Source organism: Coenobita brevimanus, chromosome 39 (genome assembly GCF_032717465.1).
Source record: "Coenobita brevimanus isolate Jiangsu-jjx chromosome 39, ASM3271746v2, whole genome shotgun sequence".
In the NCBI taxonomy this organism is placed as follows: domain Eukaryota; kingdom Metazoa; phylum Arthropoda; class Malacostraca; order Decapoda; family Coenobitidae; genus Coenobita; species Coenobita brevimanus.
In genome coordinates this window covers 12394391-12420782 of record NC_136992.1, presented here as the reverse complement: position 1 = coordinate 12420782, position 26392 = coordinate 12394391, and the positions used below count along the sequence as shown (strand labels likewise).

The window sequence follows — 26392 nt, the reverse complement described above, 5'->3', positions numbered from 1 at the left end:
GCTAAACCCCCATCTCCGCCCCCGTCACACTGCATTTGTCATCGTGTGTGTGGTGTATCACCCTCCGTGCCCCCCTACCGCCCACCTCCTCACCAATCACATCATTGAGACTGCCGACGCCCTACGAGTGAGATTTCCTGCTGCAAAGCTGATTGTATGTGGGGACTTCAGTCGCCTGGACATCAGTGAAATTTTACACCAGCTAAATCTTACTCAGGTCGTGAATCCACCCACGAGCAAACAACCCTTGACCTTATCATCACTGATATGCCCCAGCAGTACTCCCCTCCCCGACCTCTCACCCTTCTCCGCCGGAGCACCCATATCACCATTCTATGGACGCCAGCACCTAACACCTCCATGCCAAGGCAAAGGGTCACCCGATACCACTGCCCTATGCTGGACTCTGCCATGAGGGAGTTTGGAAGGTGGATAATTCAACACCAGTGGAGGGAAGTTTTGGACACTGAGGATGTAGATACCAAGTGGAGGAACTACGCCACAGCCACGACTGAAGCCTTTCACCACATCTTCCCTGTCAAAGATTTCTCTGTGGACACATCAGATGCCCCATGGATGACACCACGCCTCAAGTGACTCATCAAACAATGCAACAGGACTTATTACACCGACCGCGTCCTGTTCAGGTCCCTGAGGAACAGGGTCATCAGGGAGATCAGGGCAGCCAAGTCATCCTACTACCCAAACAAACTACATTACCTCAAACAGCAAGACAGCAGTCGGTGGTTCAGTAGAGTCAAAGCTCTTTGTGGCTTACAAAAGCAAACTTCTATTCTTCCCTGTACCTCTGACTTATCACCTGACCTAGCAGCTCGAGAGATTAACAGCCACTTTGCCTCTATCTGTCAGAGTTTGCCCCCTCTAGACCCTTCTCTCCTACCTGCCTGCCTCCCTTCCCCCTCACCATCCCCCTCTGTCCAGGTGGCCAACGTAGCTACAAAATTGAAGAAACTGAGGCATAACAGACCTACTACACCTTCTGACCTGCCAATCAAAATTTACAAAGAATTTGCCCCAGAACTTGCTCTCCCACTGTCCTCCATAATTAATGCCTCATTATCTCAAAACTCCTGCCCCAGTGACTGGAAAATTTCCTACGTAACACCCATCCCCAAAATCCATAGCCCACAGTCACTGAGTGACCTCAGACCGATTGCCATTACCCCTATCCCGAGCCTTATTTGTGAGGATTTTGCTTTCGACTTGGCATATGATAAAATTAAAAACTCAATAGATAAACAACAATTTGGTAACATGAAGTCCTCCTCCACTACTCATTGCCTTGTCAGTTTTCTTGACTTCCTACACAGCCACCTGGACAAACGCAACACCTCTCTGGCTGTCACTTTTGTTGACTTTAGAAAGGCATTTGACCTTGTTGACCACACTGTTGTCATCAGCAAGGCCATATGACTGGGACTCCATCCACAGCTGACAGCGTGGCTGGCTGACTTTCTCACCGGGCGACAGCAGGCCGTCAGGTATCAGGGGTTGATCTCCTCCCTCCTCCCCCTGACCTGTGGGGTCCCCCAGGGTACCAAGATGGATCCACTGTGCTTCCTCATCCTAATCAACGATGCCCTCACGGACACCCCGCATTGGTGGAAGTATGTTGACGACAGTACCGTTGGCATTCCCATCAACACCAGGCAGTCGGACTACTCGCCACTCCAGTCCACCCTGGATAGACTCAAGAAGTGGACTGAGGAGAACAAAGTGACAATCAACCACACCAAGACCGTGGTGATGCACTTCTGTACCTCCTCACAGGCCGTGGCTCATCCCCAGCTGTCATTTGGTGCCCATCCCCTTCAATTGGTCCAGTCCACTAGGCTGCTCGGTGTAACGGTGGATGACCGGCTGAGCTGAAGGCAACACGTCATCAACATAGTGAGGACGGCCTCATATAAACTGTACATGCTGCATAGACTCAAGTCACTGGGAACGCCAACAAAGGAGCTACGTGAAGTTTATACCGCCTTCATACTCCCTACCCTCATGTATGCCTCCCCAGCGTGGTCCTCCTCGCTCACCCTCACACAACAACAGCAGCTGGAGAGGACACAGAAGAGGGAGTGCAAGATCATCCTGGGCCCTGCCTATGACGGCTACGACAACGCCCTGATTACCCTGAGTCTGCCAAGGCTTTCCAAGAGGCATCGGGAGGCACTAGGGAAGTTTGGCAGGGGGCTATTATGTCACCCTCGTCACCGACACTTCCTCCCACTTGACGCTTCCCCACCACACTGCGCTAAAAGGCACATTAACAAGCTTGTGCCGATCAGAGCGCCGAGGACTGAACGGTACCAGAACAGCGCCGTTCCATCCATTGTGCACATGATTAACTCAGTCTAGTCCTAGATTTAGCATAAACTATGTTAAGTGAACCCCATGTACATTGTCAGTGTATCACTGCTAACCCAGTAAACCAATTATTATTATTATTATTATTATTATTATTATTATTTTACACACACACACACACACACACACACACACACACACACACAAAATAAGGGTTATGGGAGAGGTATAATAGCAATGATCCCCCACCAACACCACCTCTTCGCCTCAAAACATCAGAAAGTTGCAGTTCAGACAAGATATCATAACCACAATTTAATGTCTCTTTCCTAATTCCGAAGACCGCAGAAAAGTATACAGATAGAAGACCCATGGAGATACAGTAATTCCGTGATGTAAACCCGCCCATAGCAACACCCCTCATCATTGGCCATCACCCAGAAATAGTTAATCGTTTCAGTAGAGGCAGTGGGTGGGAGGGATGGGGTCAATGTTTGTCTGGTTTTGACCCTGACAGATAACGTTGCCGCAGGACCAGACACTACCAATTACCCCTCCAACGATTGTTAAGGAACGTGTTAGTGGTGGGTGGGTGGGTGGGTGGGTGGGTGATGATGATGATCGTGGGGTGGTGGGAGAGAGAGAGAGACTGTGCCACGCCGTGGTTGCTGTCAATGGGTCTAGCACAGGGAGGGTGTCAAATTACCATTCAGTAGAACGCAGTTTTATCGCCTAAGAAAAAAAGAAAAAAAAGCAGGGTGGCCTGATACCAGCGACTGTGGAACGTTAAAATTATTGAACATCTTTCATGCACGAGAAAATAGCAAAACAAGTTACTAAAACGATGGTAACAGGAAAAAAGCGAAATAGAACACGATTTCACAAACCTACTAATACTTTGAAGTTCTTAGAATGTGGTATGACCTGCCAACGCTGCTACTGTGACTGTCACTTGACTACCAAGTCAGTTAACAGTCAGGTGAGTGCAATAACAGTAGCCTGGCAAATTACACCTGAGATCTGCACCACTGGGGACTACCTACTCTTTCACCCTCTGTGGGCAACTGAACGTGGAGGAGGGGGTACCACTGATTAGCCAGAGGAAACTTATGCCCAGTACATCTGAGGGTTCAGGTGCCTGAGTGGATGGAGGCACTGTGGGTAACAGTCACACCACATCTTTCACCTCACTCAGCCTCCACCATAATTTATTGTGTCGCTGCTACGCCTGACTGACATGTTAAATACACTCAGGACAAGACATCCGTGTAAAAATAGTAATATGTGGCGACCTTTATGAAACAGGGGGAGGCGGTGGCTGAATCAGTAGAGAGGCAGCTTGCAGTCCTAATGGAACAAGGATCGAATCCCTGCTGGGGCAGGGAACAGTTTAAGGATTTGAATTTCCTAAAAAAAAAAAGCTGACTTTCCTGATCTACCAAATGACCCGCCGACATGTCGTAAAAGTACCCCCGCTAATACCAGTACACCAGTCCTGTATGAGACAGCCCTAGCATGTATTCAATATGGACGGTGGGTGTTAGCGCCGAAGTGGTGACATGTGGAGGTGTAGGAGGACTACTGGGCCTTGGGATAGGCCACTGCCCCCAAGAAATAGGCCCTGAGCCTTTGCCCAGAGTCGGACACGTAAAAAAAAAAAAAAAAAAAATGGTACTATATTCCTTCAGAAACAACTGAATTTAACTTACACTGCTGATTTCCCCACACATGGTGAAAGCATACTCGATATCATACTTGCAGACCAAAGGGACCACTGGCTACCATCCAGATCCTTCTTGCCTCCCCCCCCCCCCTTCAGTAAGAGCCCTCACCTGTGCTACGGTAACTCACTCCCACGAACTCACACACAAGGCAAAGTGAGGTAAAAGTTAACCGTCCTCTTACTGATTCTTCAGTGAGACACTGTGGACGGTGGATAACAGAACACACCTACTATGAAGTGATAATGTCAGTAGTGTCGAACTGAAGTGCAAGAGATATCATCACACAGTTATATTTGCGTATCATCAATGCTTCCCACAAAAGACAACTAAGTTACACCGGCTGATCCTCCCCGGATTACGCACAGAATGAAGAGACTTATGCATCAGAAAACACATGTTTACAGCCAAAACAACCAGGACCTTTACAGAAAACTACGAAACAAATAGTATGGCGAAGCATCCAAGAAAGCCTTTTATCCCACTAAGCTTCAACACAAACTAGCCAACACTGGTGAGTAGTATGACAAAGTTAAGCAGCTGAGTGGGTGCAATAAACAGAAACTTTCCTCCTCCACCTGTGCTGATCAATTCATCAATGAAGAAGCTGCACACAAAATTATCATTCGTTTTCTAACACAACAGACAACACCAATGGCTGTCAAGGTTGACCCAGATTCCCTACAAGCCTAATTTCCTTCTCCTTCTCCCCTCGATTCGATAAAGGAGTATCAAGTTACCAGACTCCTCAAATCTCTCATAAGTAGACGGACCACCACACCCATAGACTTGCCGGTCAAACTGTATAGGCCTAAGGAATTCGCACCCGAACTAGCTACGCCTTTCACGTCCAAAATTTATGCTTCACTCAATAATTTGCTGAAGTCTGGAGCAACGTAAAACATCCGTGGCACTACCCTTTGTGGACTTAACCAAAGGATTTGACCTGGTCATCCACAACTTAATCATAAAGAAGGCGGTCGAGCTGGGACTACGGAAAAAAAAAAAAAAAAAACTGGTTATGTGGTTAAAAGACTTCCTCTCAGAGCGTCGACAATTGTAAGATTTAGGGGGACTGCTTCCACCTCCTCCCTCTCCTGTGGTGTACCACAGGGTAACAAGATGGGTCCAATGTGCTTTCTCATGATCTCTCACCAACACACAACTGCTTGAAAAAATGCAGAAAAAAAATTGCAAAATCATACTTGGACACACACAGTGCACGACTTACCAACATGTCTTGTCCAACATTGCACCTAGTGAACATGATAAACAACCAAGGAAATTATGCACACAGTAAAATTGCTCTCTGCACCTAGATACTTAGCCTTTATAACTAAGACGCTTCGTAATGATAAGTTAGTGATAATCAGTCAAATCCCTACAATACGCTGCCATGCACAATGTATGAAGCTGCTATATTGTACTTCTGTATGCATAAAACCACCATAATTCACAGCAACCGTGCAAATGTATGTATCGTCATACATCTTGCATATGCTCCGGCATCATCTGGGCTTAATAAGTGCTTGATATACAATGAATCACAAATGTTATTATCAATTAAGAGTACCATTATATTATCTACAATACAGTGAATGTGACATAACGAGACTGGACAGTAATCTATTGCTTGTATGTCATGTATAATTAATGTTTTCCATATGATAACCAACTGTAGTGCTATAAGGCCAAGGGATGTATAATGAGTCCTTGTGCTGACACTACTGCAGTACCACAACTGGAATGTTCATACAATTAGTGATTTATCGTGTCAAAAAATAAGTATCTAAGAGGTTGGTTAAAAAAAGTGACCCATATCATTACACAAAATGTACTTAGCAGTTAAGAGATTCAAACATACTGTCTGACATATAATAAATATAATAACAATACTAACTTGGTGGGTATATTGGGCATTCGTTACATTATTAATAATTTCAAACCCACCGTATCAAGCAGTGTGTGTGGTGTGTTCTAGCACTAACATCACACTGGCAGTATTGCTATTCTTGGTTGAACGAATGTGCTAATATTATACCAGAAACCACTGTAAACTCAGCAACAACACCAGCTACTGAAATGTTACTATGATGATATTGTGCAATACATGTATTTTAGTAGTATAGCACTGAATTAGTAATGGAGTAGTGGTAATATTGCAATATTGCTAAATTAGTATTATCGTATAAAGTATAAAGGTTCTACATTACACAGTGAATATACACGATACAAAGATAGAAATTTTGCCGTATGCAATAGATAGGTAGGTAGGTAGGTATATAAACATATAAATAAATTACTGAAAATTATATTAAGGTCTACACTTAGGATCATGACGCATTACCACACATCACATTTGCACATCACGTTGCTAAATCACTATAGGCTATACAATATCCGTGGCACAGCAATATGAATCAGTGCCATCCCACATCATCTATTCTGTCTTAGACTAGCTGTTATCAGTTAAGGTAATATTAAGTCCTAGCACTTCTATATACTGTACATTCAGTTTCTCAGCACATTCCCCAGCCCGTATAATTTCAGCAAAGAGACTGCCAAGTTACCAATAGACCGATTATTATTATCATCATTAGTATTGTTTTGTTATACACACATATATGAAAAGATACGACAAATATGTCATTTCCAGTGGAGTTCAATTTGGTAGGAATAGTTTGTTATTGTCATAGTCGATTAGGTCGCACCCAGTTGAGTCTAAACTGGTAGGTGTAACTTCGTCTTTGTAAATGAGAGGATTAATTTGTTGTTGTTTTGGTCGATTAAGTAGCATCCAGTTGAGGCCAAATTGGTAGATATAATTGGTTTTTGTTGTAATCGGTCTTAATCTGCTACAGAGCCAAGGGGGATCCCGTGAGCACTCTCTGCCCTTCGACGGCCCTAAGATACTATTGTATCCGCGGCAGTATCAAATATTTCTCTTGTATGACTGTGTATTTGTCCTTTCAGGTGTTTGAAAGCGTTATACTGACGATAATATGTTTTCTTTAATGTCTTACGTAATTCTGTTTTGAAAAATCCTTGACTGAGGAATTTTCTTGTGATCTGTTGGATTCTCGTAATGTTTTCCAAATTTGCACTTGCCTTTGCGACCCGTAGCAATTGAGACATGTATACGCCATACACTGGAACTCTAGGTATGTTTGCTGGTAAATTTGGGTATGATACAGTTTCAAGATTATAATCATCCTTCTATCATAGAGTTTTGTTGATATAACGTTGTTTTCTATTTTGATATTAACTTCCAAAAAGCTTGCTTGGTAGTTGTCGGTGTTTTCTTTATTTAATACTAGTGCTTCTGGATATATTTATTTATTCTTTCATTCATTTCTTCATCATTGTTTAAGGATATTAGATCATCAACGACTCGTCTAGTTTTGTTAAATTTCTTCTCTAATGAATATTGAACGTTTGATATGTGTTCCATCCACTTGAATTCTTCACTATATAAGTACAGATTTGCCTTGAAAGGGGCTGGGTCAGTTCCCATGGGTATTCCTATGCACTGTTTGAAAACCATATTTCCCCAAATAAAAAAGCAGTTTTCTACCAGGTAATTTGTCATATCTATTATCTGATCCTCTGAGAACGTCAGGTTTTTGCCATCTCTTTTATTTACCCAGTATCCTTCGCGTTCCTTTAAAAGCAACTTGCACCGACCATTCCAACTTCTTTTTTACATCCTCGTGTTCGATCTTCGTATATAACGTTGAAAAATCATGTGTTGCTACGTTTCTTGCATTTCTCTTGTGATTGAAGGAATCAATATATTTTTGGCACATTTCTGAGTTATCACATATCCACATACGGTTGATTCCTGTATATCAATTTAGTTTATAACAATATCTTTTGTGCTGCTTGTAAATCACTTTATAAATGTGTGATATTTTTTTTTTTTTTTTGCCAGTGATTTTGTAGCACATACTCTGGAGGAAATTATGATCTGAATTTTACAGGGTCTTTATGCTTTTTTTTTTTTTTTTTTAATGCGAGGAAGAAGGAACCAAAGGCCATGAGCCCGCAATAAGAGTTCCCTTCAAGAGAAAAACAAAATACAAGAGACAGCCAAATTCAAGATCCATTTGTACTTTTTTTTTTACTATACTATCTATGTATGGTAATTTTTTTTTTTTATCATCTACCTCGATTCCGGGACTAGAAGAGTATGATGACTACTTTTCATCTATCGTATTCTCTTTACCACTAACTGTTGTATATGTTTCGGAGGATTGATCTATCATGCCCAATTCCCGTGAAAGTGTTTTTTTTTTTTTTTTTTTTTTAATAATAACAGAACAGAGGAAGGAAAAACAAATGAATAAAAGAAAATAATCTATACACCAGATTACTGGTGTCCTCCGTTCATAAAATATCTGTACCAGTTGGGCTTGAACAGCTGTAGATTGAAGTTTGGAGGGAAAAATCTCTTGGGAGATGCAGTTCTGAAAATAAAAGTATTCTGATAGGCAATAGTTCTGCAGTATGGATAAGTGACATTGCAGTCATGAGCGCTACCAGATCCCCGTGTAGCACGAGGAAAGGCGTGGAGAGGTGGCACAATGGAAGCAACTACGTCTGAGCATTTGCCATAAAAATATCTGTAAAATAATGCAAGGGAGGCAACAATCCTTCTTACTTGCAGGGAAGGTAGTTTATTTATAATAGCAGGGTTATTAATAATTCCAATAGCTTTGTTCTGAACTTTGTCTAGTTGTTTTAAAGCAACCTCTCCACATCCATTCCAAAATGGTGTGCAATATTCAAGCAGAGAGCGCACATGACACTTGTAAATTACAGCTAACTGCTCGTCAGTGAAGAAGTTACGGACTCTGTACAATAATCCAAGTTTCTTTGAGGCGGTTGTAGCAAGTGATCTGACATGAGAGGTCCAGCTGAGGGCACTGTTGAGACGCCGAGAATTTCAATACTTCTGGAAATGGGAATATTAGTAGCATTGTAATATACTTTGCAGATGATTGCTATATTATTATGTGCTTTGTCTACTGGGACCAAAACATACTGTACGAATTCTGCTGCTTCCTTATCTTTGAGTACTGGTTTTGGCATTCTGCATCAGGGGTGAAGGGCACGTGAACGCACCCACCCACCCACCCACACAAACTCATTATACATATTCGTATCTATCTATCTATCTATCATCCAATCCTACATTGCTCCATTGGTGCATAGGAGCCAGGGGCTAGGCAGTTGGTCCCGACATTTAAGATGAGTGACCAGTCTCACTCATCCCTGAGTGGCATTACACGAGCAATCAACCGCAACCATCCCTTGGATATAAACCTTCACCGGCTCAATCCGATTGGAGCGCAGTAATTACCCACTAAACAACCAGGCGCCAAAATTTGGTTATATGGTTACCACCCAGCGTAGTAAATGGTTTCCTGGTGAACAGGAAACCATTTGGCTTGTCACTCAGTGTAGAGTCACCCACAGGCAGAAGGAAGAGAAAAGAATGAAGGAAAGAAAGACAGAAGAGGAAGTGTAAAGTTTCCCATAGGCAGAAGGACAAGGAAAAAAAGAACGAAAGGAAGAAAGAAGAGGCTGGAAGGAAAGAGGGCTGGAGGAGAGGAAAGGGCAGACACCCAAGAGCAGCACTACATCGAGTGAATGGATGGTGAGCGCCCCCACCTACCACAAAGGATATAGATATAGATATATACATAGATATATATATATATATATATATAGATAGATAGATAGATATATATAGATAGATAGAGGCGGTGGCTGAATCGGTAGAGAGGCGGCCTGCAGTCCTGATGGACCCAGGTTCGAATCCTGGTTGGGGCAGAGAACAGTTTAAGGATTTGAATTTCATAAAAGCAGACTTTCCTGATCTACCAGATGACCCGCCGACATGTCATAAAAGTACCCCCGCTAATACCAATACGCCAGTCCTGTATGAGACAGCCCTAGCATGTATTCAATATGGACGGTGGGTGTTAGCGCCGAAGTGGTGACATGTGGAGGTGTAGGAGGACTACTGGGCCTTGGGATAGGCTACTGCCCCCAAGATATAGGCCCTGAAGCCTTTGCCCAGAGTCGGACACACATATATATATATATATATATATATATATATATATATATATATATATATTCATACATAAGACCCGCTCTGGCCTCAAAAATGTAAGTGGGAATTACTAAGTACTAAACCACTGAGCTCAATAATATGGAGATGCTATCTCCGCCGCGGGTGTGTGACTTTGGCCGCCATATTGAAACACCAGCACTCGTCACTTATGATTAAAAAAAAAAAAAAAAAATGTGGATTATGAATTTTTTTTTTCCTGCCTGGTTCAACGAATAATATGGGGTCCATTTAGCCAATGAGTATAAAACAAAGCCATAGGTTGCTGCAGTGCAGTACTTACTCTTTATGGCACTAAGGCAGAGAAAGATAAAGGCAGAAAGAGAAAAGATAGTGTGGTATTAACGTTGAAATGATAGTGATGTTGATGCTGTTTTACGTCGAAGTAATCGTGTTGAAATGGTGTTGGAAGTCCTTATGATTATGCAGGCCATGAAACAGAATGTCCATATTGATAAAGGCCGGAAGAAACATGGAAATATCTACAAGAGAGTGTGAACACAAGAAAAGAGGACATGGAAATAAAGACCGGAGATAATTGGGTCCATTTTAGTGGCCTCATTCATGCAGGGATACTGGGGAAGAATCTCCCCCCCCCTCCCCAGGGGGCAGTAATCTTATAGAATTAACAACAAGATATATTTCTTGTTAAATGTAATGCAGTCTCTTTCTTCGGTGAATTCCTGTGCTCATTTCTGCATCCGTAAGCTGCACAGTGCACCATGGCACTATATTTTCTGGAATCATCGGCTGCTTTCAGAAACCTATTGAGCAGCTCAGTACAAAAACCGCGGGCATCAGGCGTGGTGTAACTTGGCTGCCAAGCACCGCCCTGGCGGCGGACACACAAATTACGCGGTGCTACCCATGAGAAAGCCTCTCCATGCTATACAGCTCGGTGTACTAAACTATACGTAAAATATATGAGGGTATTGAACAGAAGAGCTCAAGGGAATATTTTTTTCTGTTTCAGTTCGATTTGTTTGAAAGGGGTAACCACGTAGTAATATATCCAGCACAGGAAGTCCTCATGAACAAAGAACCAACAATACGAAGAAAGGGAGCAGCAGCAGACCCAATGATCCCTTGGAGGCAGAAATGAGAGAGAGAGAGAGAGAGAGAGAGAGAGAGAGAGAGATTGGGTGCTTCCATCACTGCTGGGACGCGACAAGTATTCCCTCCAATATTCAGAGGGAGACTTGAGAATATCACACTGCTGGCCAATAATACACCCACACTCACCTTCCATACAGGTATTATATAAATACACCTGTTTTATAAATGTATTTCGTTATGGCTAGGTAAGATTTTGTTATGTGCTATGTTGGCTCAAGCTGGATTAAGACATTACTGGGTAGGTTTACCTGTGTTCTATGTTATGTTATTTCTGTTTTATGCTGAGAGCGATTGTATTGTATATGCGTGGAAAATATTGTCAGGGTATATTTACTTATGTTCTGTTATCAGCTAAGTTACTGCATTTTGTGTTACGTTAGGTAAGTTGATGTTAGCATGGGTTAAAAGAGATTAGACCAGGTTAAACATGGTTGCCTTATGTTTGATTAGGTTGTATTAAATGAGCTTAGCTTATACTAAGTTAGATTGGGTTAAAATTGATTAAATAAGGTAAGATAAGTTTCCTTACGTCATAAAGTAATCAGTTCATCGGTTTACTTTAGTTCTTTTTTTTCTTTTTCTACGTTGGGTTACAATAATTTGTCAGGTTACACACTTACCTACTTATCTTGAAATGGAGTGAATAGGCTTCAGATCATGCTAACAGTGACCTTTTTGCATTGTTGATTAAAATGTCAGCCTACATATTGTTGTCTGTTTAATGAACCTATAGTTTACTGATGAATTTAATACGTAGATAAAGACAAAGCGAGACACTGACACACACGGGGGAAACAAAGGCGTTGGCGTGGGGGAAAAAGAGCTATTTACAAACTGTTCAGTGAAGATGAAGAAGACTTTGATTTATGCCTATCAGCAGCACGCGGGGCATTAAGGAAGACGATGATTTTTTTTTTTTTTTTCCAAAAATGCCATCCTTCCTGCTGCCACAACTTGGACGATTTGCCTTTGTCAACACCGACGCCGAAGCTGGACATTCAAACGCAGATTATCTGACGATGTAAGTCTGAAAATACACAGAACAAAATACCCGTTGTGTTGGTTCACACTCTGGTCATAACTTTTCTCGCTGTCACTTGAATTATCTGGCAAGAGACACGGTTTGCCTAGACTGTGGTACAATGAAATTGTTCTAAATCTTATCCAGACTTACACGACACAGCATTGGCGTAATAGCATCGGCTCCTCTCCAGAGTATCAATGCTGGGAACGCTACCAAAAAAAAGTAGCGGGGCTCCCCTTCCCGTTACTAGCTCGAAAAAGTAGTGGCGTTACTGGTTTCGCTACTTGATACGAAATGTAGCGGCGCTCCCGTTTCCGCTTCCGCTACTTTGGATAAGAAAAAGGTAGACGAAGGAAAGGTTAACAAAAATCTGTGATATAGCAATACACTATATACTGTTTTCGATAATATTAGTTAGTCTGTGTGGTTATGTTGTGTACCAGTAATGTCAGAGTATACTTATATTGAAAAAAAAAAAAATCATATACATGTCGGTGTCACTTTAATGAAGCTTAGAGCCGAAGGTACAGGAAAAAGCTATTTACTGTATAATGTAACAAATGTTCTTTTACATTGTTATAAAGTATACCTACTGAAAGTAACATACGTAAATATAAGGCAAAAAATGTGGCCTACCATTGATACATATTATATAGATTTATTATATTTTGAATGATACCTATTTAAGATATGTACGAAAACGAACGTAAAAATGAACTGGGGCTTTCTTTTAAAGGCTATTTATACAAATGCAAAGTTTTTCTTTTTTCTTTTACTTTAAACTGAAAGTAACATACTGTCACGAAATAATAACGTAGTGAGTAAGAATTAGTCTGAAAGAGTGAGTGGGGGAGAGAGCGGGAGTTAGAGACGGGGACAGTTAGCGGTGTGTGTGTGTGTGTGTGTGTGTGTGTTGCCTACGTCTAGCTGACATCCTTTATTATCTTTACTTAATTTAAATGATTGATAATTAACTAGCAAATTCATGTCTAATTATTGCACATTACTAATAAATAATATTTAATAAACTACTGATGTAATGTAGAACAAACATCATTAGTTGACAGAACTGATGAAAGATTATTTTTCGTCATTAATAAATACAACCAAACCCTCGGCTTATCTGTACTGTATGTACTCACCGACTCCGGACCTGTATCTGTATTCGTCGCGTGAGTAGCGAGGAGCGCGGTAACGCTTGAGTACGGCCAAAAAGTAGGGGCGCTCTCAGTTCCGCTACTGGCTACAGAAAGTAATGGCGTTACCACCATCGCTATTTAGATAGTAGCGGCGCTATTCCCAGGTTTGCAGAGTATAATGGAGATCCCGGAACCCTGCCACATACCTGTCCTGTTGTGATAGTGTTCCAAATAATATTGACCGGAATATTTTACAGTTTAACGAAGGTTAACAAAATGGTCCAATTCAATTTATCTGTTAGCTGATGTGTTTATTATTATTGTTTGTGTATTCTATGTGCCTCTGGAACACTTTGGATCAGATTTTTATTTACTGTTTAATAATATATATCAATCTCAGATGATTGGGAGACCTTTAGTGCTAAGGGAATTAATGAAGGCTAAGTCCTCACCTACAAAAGTCTCTCCTACACTGTATAAAAACCCATGAAAGTGGCAGGAATAAGAGACATCATAGGACTGCTTAGCCCCTAGACCTGTAAGCCAAGATAAAATATCCGAAGAAGTTCCGATATTGGCAGTATGGAATCTGAAAATCACTTCAACAGCTGCCTCAAGTGCATTTTAAGGTGAAACATATTTTTGGGAGTTGTCTCTCCGGAAATTTCAAGGACTTTGTTGATGAAAGAACGTGTGTGATGCCTATTTTACTGTATATCCTGTTCTTACCATCTACTTTTGTTTTCATTTTTCTCCACAAAAACGCATCACCTCTTCACACAGTCAGACCTGACTTCCATATATACAGAATTCTCCCCGCCTCGTACACACCACATTTCTCATATGTGTTACATATCCCACACACACTGCGTTCTCCACAAACAACACATTCCCCACATACACCTTGCCTCGTCGGGTTGAACAATGCAGCTGTGTGTGATGTATCGTTTTACACAGCAACATGATTCCCAGGGTTTGTGGATGGGAAAGAGAATTGGCAGAGCTATTTTTGTTGGGTGTACAGTCACTTCAATTATCTCACTTTACAACAATTTTGTCAGTAGGACACTTGAACAAAGTAATTCGATAAACATATAGGATTCTCTAACACGCTGGTTGTCGTGCTTTCCAAACCAAGTGTTATAGGGATACTGTTGACACTATCTGTTCATGGAAATACAGTGTGCGTGTGTGTGTGTGTGTGTGTGTGTGTGTGTGTGTGTGTGTGTGTGTGTGTGTGTGTGTATACTGGTGAAATATTTAACAGACTATGTGGTATGTGTATGTCAATGTAAAGAGCATCGAAGAAGAAAATGTTTATTTATCTATATCTATTTACACCCAGTTTCCTAAATCCTGGAAGGGGTGGCCACTAACGAATCGCCTCAATGTCACTCTGTCCTCCGCCATCAAGTTGCCCTCTCTCCAACTCATACATACTCACCTCTCTCATATACTTATCCTCAAATTTGTGCAGATGAGAGAGAGAGAGAGAGAGAGAGAGAGAGAGAGAGAGAGAGAGAGAGAGAGAGAGAGAGCTAAATCCTTCTAATTTCCCCGAGACTTCAGAATTGCCTGGTGAAAAAAAGTGATGGAGGCGATGGTAGTGCTGGTAGTGTGGTGGTGATGGTGGTGGTGGAGTGGTGATGGCGTTGATAGTGGTGGTTGTGGTGGGGTTGGTGGTGGTGGTTGTGGTGATGTTGGTGGTGATGATGGTGACAGTGGCAGTGGTGTGTGGTGGTTAGTGATACTAATGGTATTGGTGTGGTGAGGGTCGTGATGGTTATGGTGATGGTGGTGGTGATGGTGGAGTGGTGGTGGTGGTGGTGGAGTGGTGGTGGTGGTGGTGGTGGAGTGGTGGTGGTGGAGTGGTGGTGGTGGTGATGGAGTGGTGGTACTGGTGATGGTGGCAGTGGTGGTGGTGGTAGTGGTCTGTTGGTAGTTGTTGTGTGGTGGTGTTGTTGTTAAGGCTGCGATAGTAGAATCTTTAAGTGATCGATGTGGTTAAGTGTTTGTAGTAGCGGAATGGTGATGAAACAGTGTTCGCTGCAGTGGTGGTGATGTTATGAGTCCATATTATATTTACAAATCATACTAGATAGATAGATAAATAGACAGCTCTATGCGAGCCTGGGAATGGGAAATGATCTTGCAAGTTACACTGAGGAAAAGCTGACGACGGATTACGAAGTAGCCAGTCAGGAGATGATGCAGTTAGTTTGTCAGCGATACAGCAGGAGAACAAAGCCTTTTTGACCATACACACACATACACACATACTCACACACAGGCTTCTAGAACTTTCCAACCACAGTGAACACACGTGACACGACTCCTGTTTCACCAGAATTTAGGAAAGAGAGCTCAGAAGAAGAGAGGCCATAGAATCGGCAGGGTGTAGGGAGGAAGGCTTAGCAACTTGGGAGAGAGAGGGACAGAGCAAGACAGGAGGTAGCTAGCGGGACTCTACTTAACTTCACTCGTGTGTGAGAGACTGTTAACATTATCAAGACAAATAAAAACAGTCCCATACTATTCTTTATCTCTCCTTTGTCATTGCATGACAAATGGGAACCAAGATTATCAACGTACAAACAACTCAAGTATAACAACCGCTCGTCCACAAGTCTAATATATATATAACTTCTCTACAAGTAACTACAAAGTCTTTTTATGACAGTGAAGGTGGTGAAGTAACAGTGAAATGGAAGTGGTAGAGAGTTGGTAACGGTGGTAGTGGACTGGTGATGAAATAACGGTGAAATTGAAATGGTGTCTAAGAACGGTGATACAAAAGCACGTGAATTGAAAGTACCGGTACTGTACTTCATATTAATATTTTCACATAATCTTTAATTATATGTCTGTAATAGATAATCATTGGTGCACTGGAAGTAATCTGCATGTTTTACTTTCACCTTCGTCGATCAGTTCAAGATACTGATTCAGAGGAATCTGAAAATCAATCAGTCAATCAATCAATCATTTCCTGTGGCACCCCACGGGATGCATAGGGCCTCGATGAACTCTCTCCACCAATATTTGTCTCTTGTCATCTCCTTCAAGTCCCACCAACACTCCTCTCCTGCTCCTCTTTTCATTGTCCTCAACCAGGTTTCCCTCGGCCTACCTCTACCTCTTCTACCTCTAGCAGTCCACTCTGGCACATCCTGTATTAAACTGCCTTCTTTTCTGTATATGTGCCCCAGCCTCTTCCAGCCAGACAGTCTCACATATTCATTAACTGCTTCCACTCTCTTAAAATCCCTTACTCTTTCATTTGTAACGCTGTCTTGTCACTTTATCCCAAGAATCCTTCTCAGTATTTTATTATCAAATCCTAAAACTTTCTGATCTGTTGCAATTGTACTGTACGGTACCATGACTCATGCCCATAAATTAAAATTGATCTAACCATGGATTTGTAAATTTTCGCATTAGTATGTACCGAAAGCATATTATTATTCCAAACAGATTTCAACAATCCAACAGCTCGCCAAGCCTGTCTAATCCTCTACTCAATTTCATTGTTTAATGATTCATTAGATGATACAAACGTTCCCAGATATTTAAAGTTTTCTACATCCTTCACCACATTATTCCCAATTACACAATCGATTTGGTTCTCCACGTTCATATTAATAATTTCAGTTTTTCCACAATTTTTTACCAATCCCACTTTTTCTCCTTCCTTCACCAGACAATCAAGCACCCTCTGCCTCTCGTAAATACTTCCGCAGATCAGTACAATATCATCAGCATAGTCCAAATCCATCAGTTTCTTATTTTCTTTCCAGTTAATTCCTGCACCTGTTCTCCTTACAACAGTCCTCATAACATAATCCATAACCAAAACAAACAGTAATGGCGAAAGAACTCCTCCTTGAATCACTCCTGACCTAACTTCAAATGGATCACTCAAAGAACCACCCACCATTACCTTACAAAAAGTACCTTCATGCAGGCTTCTAATAATAATTACAAACTTTTCTGGTATACCATAGAATCTCATAATTTTCAACATAGCTCCACGTGAAACACTATCAAACGCCTTTTCAAAATCCACAAAACACATACCAAGTGGCATTTTCATATCATTAGCTTGTTGCATTAGATGCCTTACAATAAAAATCTGATCATTACAACCTCGACCCTTTCTAAATCCCGCTTGTTCTTCTCTTAAAATTTTATCAGTTACTGGCTCTATTCTGTTCAACAAGATTTTGGAAAAGACTATTGCAACTACAGGTGTCAAAGTTATCCTCCTCCAATTGCCACACACACTTAAATCTCCCTTTTTTGGTATTTTTATAATCACACCATTTTTCCACTCTTCTGGAGTTCCACCATTATCCCAACCCACATTAAAAGTTTCAAAAGCGCATTCATCAACTCATCATTTTCCACCTTAAACATTTCAGGAAATATTCCATCCTCTCCTGAGTCCTTAAAATTCTTTAACTCCTTTATAGATTGTGCTACCTCTTCCAAGGTTATATCCCTTGTTTCTATTTGCAAATCTCTCTCGGCTGGCAAAATGTCCTCTTCAGCTGGGATTGGTCTATTTAGAACAGATTCAAAATGCTCTTTCCACCTTCCTTTTATATCCAAATCTTTAGTCATCAAGTTACCATTTCTATTTCGTACAAGTATTTCCTTCCTTCTCTTTTCAGTCCCAGTTAACTCCTTTATGGCATGGTACGCTGCTCTTCTGCTCTGACCGTCATTTTTACTTAATTTAATTTCTGTCTCTGAAATTCACTGTATCATTAAATTAGCACTATTGCATCCGCGTCCGCCGATAGCGCGAGCCGGGCAATATTGTGTGTGTGTGTGTGTGTGTGTGTGTGTGTGTGTGTGTGTGTGTGTGTGTGTGTGTGCGCGTGCGTGTGTGTGTGTGTGTGTGTGCTCGTGCGTGTGTGTGTGTGTGTGTGTGTGTGTGTGTGTGTGTGTGTGTGTGTGTGAAAAAAATAACTAAAAGGATTTTGAACCGACTGAGGGTCATTCAAGGGGATGACCTACTGTTTCATATAACAACAGGTAAAAAATCTAGGTCACAGGGCAAAGTCAAAGCTTGATCCAGCATTGTTTAGCTTAATGTTTTCATATAATGTAGACCAAACTTGGTGGATGGACTGAGGGTTAGGCAAGGACGAACAGGTTCGAGTTTGAAAAAAATAATCCGGTCAATGGTTAAGGTTACAGGGTAAGGGCAACGTTCGACCTATGTGTGTTGTTACGGAACAGAGAAAGATAACGTACACTTTAAGTGAGAATGCTAAAAATCACTACTGTCCCGTAAAGTTCCAGGTTCAAAACAAAAGAGTTAGGTAAAATTACAAGTTAAAGTTTAATGCTCAAACTAACAACAAAACATTCAGAACTCATAAGGATAATGTAATGGCAAAAACAGGTTAAATATATGGTTAACTGCAATAGCCTCTATTAACACGAAATTAGCAAGAGTAAATTTATCTAAGTCAGCCCTGATAAAATGAGATACCAGATAATACTCAGTGAATGCCAGATAAATAATTACAGATACAAACTATTATCAAAAATGACTGACATAAAGAACCCTACATGAATTACAAAAACTTCACTAGGCCTACAAATTAAACTTATGCTATACAGTACAAGAAAAAATGCAACAACAGTTATACTCAAATTACACACAGCTGCTAGATGGTTGGAGACTTCTTGAGCACTCACAATAATAATATCTGTACAGGGGAGGACAGAGATGTGAACAAAATGAGGAGCAGATCTAAGTGGCAATGATGCAGAGACTGAGCTCATTATATAGGAGCCAGGAGAGCTTGATACAACTTGTAATATGGACGCGCAAATGAAGCCATGGGGACATAGAGTTGACAATCCCGCTCTGGACAACAGAGAGAACGACTTACTCTACTATAACGGTAGAAGGGGGGGACTGAGGCAGAACACGCTCGTGATCAAACATGCAGCATACTGTGCGTTAAAATTACACAAAGGATGATGAAATCATAGGCTATGTAACACCTCCCCACAAAGAAAAAGAAATTTACAAAGGAAATTTCTTATTACTCTAAAACAATCTGTACATGGCATTACAGAACATGCAAATGTCTTTCCCAGTGTTACAAAACATGAAATCTCCCTAGCACGTTCAGTCATAGGTACTTGCCAGTATCCCTTTAACAAATCAAACTTACTTATGTACCTAGCCTTTCCGATCTTGTCTATGCAATCTTCCACACGAGGGAGAGGGTAAGTGTCTGTTTTAGTTATCTGATTAACACGTCTGTAGTCAATGCAAAGCCGCTGTGACCCACCTGGCTTAGGGACCAGAGTGACAGGAGAACTCCACTCGCTCTGACAGGGCTCAATCATCTTGTGGTCCAACAGGTAGCCAAGCTCCTTCTGGATGAGAGGAACTTTCACTGGGTTCACACGGTAAGGAGGCAATTTAATTGGCTTTGCGTCTCCAACATCGACATCATGCATCAACACAGTGGTTCTTCCTGGAGTAGCACGGAACACTTGCGGGTACTCCAGCAGTAATGCCGAAAACTCCTGCCTTTCCTTGGGAGGTAGATAAGAAAGCTTAGTCTGGAGATCATTCATGATATCAGGATTCTTCCCCAAACTATCACTCAGGCTCATACTGCATGGGAGAGCTTCACTTGCAGACTCGGGTGGAACAGCTACAGTGCAGACTGGATTATTTTCGTCCCGCCTGTGATATAACTTTAGCATGTTGATGTGACATAGTTGCTTGCTCTTTCTACGATCTGGTGTGGCGATGACATAGTTGACATCACTGAGTTTCTTCTCCACGAAATAAGGACCACTAAACTTGGCTTGAAGAGGTTGCCCATGAACTGGTAGCAGAATCAAAACCTGATCTCCTGGCTGAAAGTGGCGTAACCTGGACTTCTTATCATACCAAGTCTTCATCTTCTCCTGAGCAGCTCCTAAATTCTCTCTCGCCAGCTGTAAAGCAGTGGACAGCCGTTCTTTGAACTTCATCACATACTCCAGCAGGTTGACGTCATCTTCCTCCGACAGCCAGCATTCCTTGAGTAACTTAAGGGGTCCTCTTACTTCATGGCCAAACAGTAGTTCAAAAGGTGAGAAGCCCAGTGATTCATTTGGAGATTCTCTTGCAGCAAACACAACGAATGGAAGACCTTTATCCCAGTCTTTCTGATGTTCCAAACAGTATTTCTTGAGCATCGATTTGAGTGTTTGATGATATCTCTCCAACGCTCCTTGGGTCTGGGGATGGTAAGCTGAAGACGTGATCTGGGTGATGCCCAACTCTTTCAGAGACTGCTTGAAAACATTCGACATGAAATTACTTCCCCGGTCTGACTGTACCTCCTTGGGCAGACCAAACTTTGTGAAGAACCCTAGCATTTCCTTAACCACGTTCTTTGCTGAGATATTTCTAAGTGGAATGGCTTCAGGATAACGAGTAGCCATATCAATCAGGGTCAACACATAAGAAAATCCTGAAGAAGTCTTAGGAAGAGGGCCCACAATATCCACCAACACACGGGTGAAAGGCGCCTCAAAAGGAGGAATGGGAACTAGAGGTGCAACCTTTTCGGTCTGATTACACTTCCCCACAACTTGACAGGTGTGACAAGACTTATAATACCAGGAAACATCCCTGAAGATACCTGGCCAGTAGAAGTGTTTCAAAATGCGTGCCACAGTCTTCCTCACTCCAAGGTGTCCTGCCAAACTGGTGTCATGAGCCACTCGAATGATATCCTGCCTACAAACACGAGGGATGACAACTTGATGTACAACCTCCCATTCACAGTCGGCTGATGCTGTTGGGGGTCTCCACTTCCTCATAAGTACTCCTGACTTTACATAATAACAAGTAGAAGCACCGGCTGACTCTTCTTCACTGTAAGCAGAGTTAGCTAGACCTTTCAACTCAGGGTCAGCAACCTGCAACTCAACCAACTCTTGACGAGACAAATTATCAACACTACGGGGTACTGCCTCATCTGGTGAGTGGTCCAAATTAGCAAGAAAAGTGTCAGCTAGGATAACATCATCATCATCATTATCCTCTAAATCACCAGTAACTTTAGACTTAGCCCTAGTGACAGCACATGCAGGGAACACATCAGGGACATCACAATCCTGGGCCGCAGCCACTGGCTCACTAGACAACTGAGGAGCTGGACACACTTGACTTCCACCAATATCATTTCCAAGTAAGAAAGTTACACCTGACATTGGGAGTGTCTCAACCAACCCAACCATAACAGAACCATTAACAAAACCAGACTCTAAATTCACTCTGCACAGAGGGACAGAGAAGTAATTATTCCCTACACCTTGTAAGATTACAGTTTCATCAGAGGAATTAACATTAGAGCCTAGAACACTGGTCAGCATAAGGGATTGGCAAGCACCTGTGTCACGATATATTTTAACTGATTTCCTGTCATTACTGTCCAGAGGACTGACAAAACCATCAGACAGGAAATTAGCACATGAACTCTTGAGAGTGTCACCCACGTTACTGCTCAAAAGAGGAGCTCCATCATGAGAATTTAAGTTACCCCTCAAAGCAGGTTCAGTTAACTCAGTTAAAGAATTCTGGGCACTCTCAAGAGTGGACACTAGACCAATTGACTGAATATTTAAAGACTCCTTTTTGTTCACATCACGCTGTCTCCTGAAACATCTCTCCGTAGTATGACCAAGCTTACTACAATAAGTACATTTACTTTTCTGAAATCTAGAGGTGAAGCTGGTATTTACTTCCTGAGAAACATCATCCTTATTCTCTTTCCTGTTACCTGTACTCTGAGTAGAGGCAACGTACTTACTCTCAGCTTTCCCTTTTTCTCTAGAATATCTCTTGTGAGTGAGAACATACTCATCAGGTAAAACTGCAGCGTCAGACAAATTATCTATTCTTTTCTCATCAAGATATAGGCTTACATCTTTACTAATACACCTTTTGAAATCCTCCAGCAAAATCATCTGCTTAAATTTACCAAAATCAGAATCCACATTCTTAGAATTTAACCACTGCTGTAACAGATCTTCTTTGATTTTTGCATACTCAACATGGGATTGCTTATCTTGCTTGTAAGTTGTCCTAAATTTTACTCTATAAGCTTCAGGAACAAGCTCATAGGCCTTAAGAATCAAGCTCTTAACTACATCATAATTATCAGACTGATCCTGAGGCAAAGATGCATAAGTTACTTGAGCTTTACCGGTGAGAACAGTTTGAAGGAGTACTGGCCAATACTCCTTAGGCCAATTAAAACCTGTAGCTACCCTCTCAAACAACTGAAAATACTTTCTTAAATCAGATTCATTAAAAGGAGGGACAAGTTTAACATTTTTAGCCACATCAAAATCATCAGAGCTAGATGATCCAGTTCCACCTTGTTTCATGCGATACTCATGGTCTGCCTGAATCCTAGCAAGTTCAATTTGTGCCTGAGCCTGTACCTGTGCCTCTTGAATACGAGCATTTGCCTCCTTAACATCAGCCTCCTTAGCACGTGCATGAAATTCAGCTTCCTTCACACGAGCCTCCTGCAGGGCTAGCTGTAACTTAGCTAATTCAATCTGCGTTTGCTCATTTGGAGGAGTTACATTAAACAAGCTTTCATTAATCATGTCAACAATTTGATATTTAGAATGATGAGAGCGAACAGCAATTCCTAATTGTTGAGCAACGAGCTTAAGTTCATTCTTTGTTCTGTTTTCTATATCACACACTGTTTGCACATTTGACAAAAAATCTTTGGCTTCATCAAGTGTAGTAATAGTAGACATAATTAATAAGAAACAGTCACAAAATATCAAGCAATATCCTTATGATAATATCCTGAATATCCTGATATGAGGTCGCCAAATTTATGTTACGGAACAGAGAAAGATAACGTACACTTTAAGTGAGAATGCTAAAAATCACTACTGTCCCGTAAAGTTCCAGGTTCAAAACAAAAGAGTTAGGTAAAATTACAAGTTAAAGTTTAATGCTCAAACTAACAACAAAACATTCAGGACTCATAAGGATAATGTAATGGCAAAAACAGGTTAAATATATGGTTAACTGCAATAGCCTCTATTAACACGAAATTAGCAAGAGTAAATTTATCTAAGTCAGCCCTGGTAAAATGAGATACCAGATAATACTCAGTGAATGCCAGATAAATAATTACAGATACAAACTATTATCAAAAATGACTGACATAAAGAACCCTACATGAATTACAAAAACTTCACTAGGCCTACAAATTAAACTTTATGCTATACAGTACAAGAAAAAATGCAACAACAGTTATACTCAAATTACACACAGCTGCTAGATGGTTGGAGACTTCTTGAGCACTCACAATAATAATATCTGTACAGGGGAGGACAGAGATGTGAACAAAATGAGGAGCAGATCTAAGTGGCAATGATGCAGAGACTGAGCTCATTATATAGGAGCCAGGAGAGCTTGATACAACTTGTAATATGGACGCGCAAATGAAGCCATGGGGACATAGAGTTGACAATCCCGCTCTGGACAACAGAGAGAACGACTTACTCTACTATAACGGTAGAAGGGGGGGACTGAGGCAGAACACGCTCGTGATCAAACATGCAGCATACTGTGCGTTAAAATTACACAAAGGATGATGAAATCATAGGCTATGTAACAGTGTGTTAACGTAACTAACACAATTTATATTTCATTTAGATTAAAGCTGATAAAATAGCTGAGGATGAAGCAATGGTTTGACCTTTTTTTTTCACTAGGTCAAATGTTCAGGTCACATGGCAATGTCAACTTAAGCAGTTTTTATCTGATTTAGATCGAACCTGGCGGACCGGCTGAGAATAAGGCATGTATGACGGTATTCAGTTTGGAGAATAATCAGGCAAAGATTGAGGTCACAGGGATAGGTCAACTGTCAAGATCACATGACAAGGTCATCTTGAACAATTTTGATCCGATTTAGATGAAACGTGGTGGAAGGGTTTAGGGTCAGGAAAGAATGATGTACAGTATTTCGATTTTGACAGCAGTTGGCGGAAGGTCAAGGTTACAGGGACTAGTCAAATGTGTGGTCCTTAGGCCGGTTGTAAGGAGTGTTGCACTCTGTGAAGGTCCCTTCTTGTATATTGGTTGATATATGCTTAATTAAGGATATAAAAGAAGGAAATAAAGGAAGGAAACAAAAAAAAAAAAAAAAGAGAGAGATATGTTAGGAGAAGAAGAGTTGAGAGAAGAGGTGATGAAGAGAAAACAGAGAAGAGGAGAGGAGGGAAGAGGTAAGAGTGAAGGGAATGAGGACAGACTTCGTTAATGAGGTGGGGAGTCATTTCGCTCCTGCCGGGAAGCTCACGTGACTCCTTCCTTCTCCATTTACCTACTTCTTTCTTCCTCTCTCCCCTAGTTATCTCCTCCTTTCCTCCCTCCCTCCCCTACTTACCTACTTAGGCCCCACTCCTCCTTCCCTTCATCCCTATCAACCTACTGGCATCCCATTATCTCTCTTCCTTTTGTTATTTCCCTTCCATCCACCCTTCTGTTTCTCCTCCATTCCTTACTCCCAATGTCACCATCTCCCATCATCCAGTTTTATCTCAGTCCTTCTCAGCTTACATTTCTCCTTTACACTTCCTTGCCTTCCTCTCTCCCTATTTACTTACCTTCCTTTCTCCAAGCATACTGTACATCAGCCTTTCCCTCCTTCTTTCACTCTGTCTCCATACCGGTTCTCTCTCTCTCTCTCTCTCTCTCTCTCTCTCTCTCTCTCTCTCTCTCTTTACGTCTTCCATTACCCCTTCGTGGGCAAATGGGGTCCCTGTGGACCCCAGCATGTTTTTAAAATGTTATCATTAAGCCATTTTTTACTTTCATAGTCTGGCCTCTCATGACTTTTATTATAGATGGTTATTTTATATCCTCATAAAATTTGAGCAAAAAATCTCTCACAGGTAAGGAGTGACATTGCAATATATGTCAGTGGGGTCCGCCAGGACCCCACCTGGCCTTTCGTATGACTAATTTTTGTTTTTGTTTTTTTTTCAGATATTTCAGATTATAAACATTAGGACAATGTCAATACTAGTAGCAATGTTTTATGCCTCAATGGCGGTGGCAGAAGGTGACCAAGAAGAATAAAATTATTCAGATGGTGATTTATCTGTGTCCGACGCTGATGATTACGAAGTGCTTGAACGATAGGAGAGTGAAATTAGTGTGTGTAGTATTGAGTCTCCTGTGAGTGCAGATGATATTTCTGAAAATGCAAGTGGTGGTAGTAATACAGAAGATGCTCATCAAGAGGATAAAATAAGAAATTGTTGTATCAAAATTGAACTTTACAGGGATAGTTTTATTTTTTGATTATGCTAATTTGCTTTATACATGAACTTCTTACTATTTTCATAACCTGTTCCAAGAATACTGACAATCAGACATTCAAATAAGTGTAGAATCAGTACTTCCACACTCAAACTTTAATAAAATTGTTATAAATTGAAAAAAAATTGTTAAAATAATAATTTAAAAAACAAAAACAAAAAGGGACACATGGTGGGTTGGTTTCACGTGCCGTGTCCTGGGCAACATATGTACAAAGTTTAGTAGATATAACTTTATGAATATGGCAGAAATACACCATTAAGGTTTGTGGTCCGCCGGGACCCCATCGGCCTTCCTTGTAACTTGGTAACCCCTGGCCCACGAAGGGTTACTTTGTTCTTTCTTTCCATCTTGCTTCCATTCCCTCCATCTCTCCCTCCCTTCTCACATTTCCTCATCCTTATTACTCTGTTTTAATTTTCCAAGATGATCTTTATTCCATAATGTGTGTGTGTGTGTGTGTGTGTGTGTGTGTGTGTGTGTGTGTGTGTGTCCTATTTCATATAATTTGCGTATTTCTATATGACAATA

At 41.3% G+C, this 26392-nt stretch overlaps 1 pseudogene; it reads left to right on the top strand.

Annotated features, from left to right (window-relative positions):
- The first annotated feature begins 396 nt into the window (after window positions 1–396).
- On the top strand, window positions 397–1456 carry LOC145396788 (uncharacterized; annotated as a pseudogene).
- Window positions 1457–26392: the final 24936 nt, after the last annotated feature.